Here is a 565-nt window from a genome sequence, read left to right as displayed (position 1 = left end):
TCATGTTAACATTTCCTTTGTTGCTGTTGTTTTATTATATGCTGAATATTTGTGCTTGTCCTCTTTTTTATTTTGATGTGAAGGCTTATCATTTTTATTTGAGGTTAACCTATGCTTTATAATTTTATCCCTGAGTTTAGAACAGTACATTCTATCTTGCAACTCTCTTAACTTCCTCACCATTTAGAAGTTCTGTAACTACACAGTCTTTTTCATCTTTTTGTTTGCAGTTGTCCGCACTCGCCAATTGATGTCTCTGGTTCCCTGTTTACAATCTTGTAAGCTCATTTTACTTTGGATATGTCTATAGCTGTAGTTTCTGGGTTGTGTCATCTTATGTATTAATGGTCGGTTGTTATTTGCTATTTTTGGTTCTCCGTTCAAAGTACTCCCTTTAGCATCTCTTGTAAGGTTCGTCTGGTTTTAACAAATTCCCTTAGTTTCACTTATCTGGAAATCTCCTAATTTCACCATCATATTTGAGGGACAGTTTTGCCAGGTATATAATTCTTGGTTGAAAAATTTTCTATTTCAGGGTTTTATATATACCATCCCATTGCCTTCT

The sequence above is a fragment of the Orycteropus afer genome, unplaced genomic scaffold, assembly GCF_000298275.1.
Source record: "Orycteropus afer afer isolate SDZICR_OR568_19922 unplaced genomic scaffold, OryAfe1.0 scaffold00379, whole genome shotgun sequence".
Lineage (NCBI taxonomy): Eukaryota > Metazoa > Chordata > Mammalia > Tubulidentata > Orycteropodidae > Orycteropus > Orycteropus afer.
Note: the sequence above shows the minus strand (reverse complement) of the source record.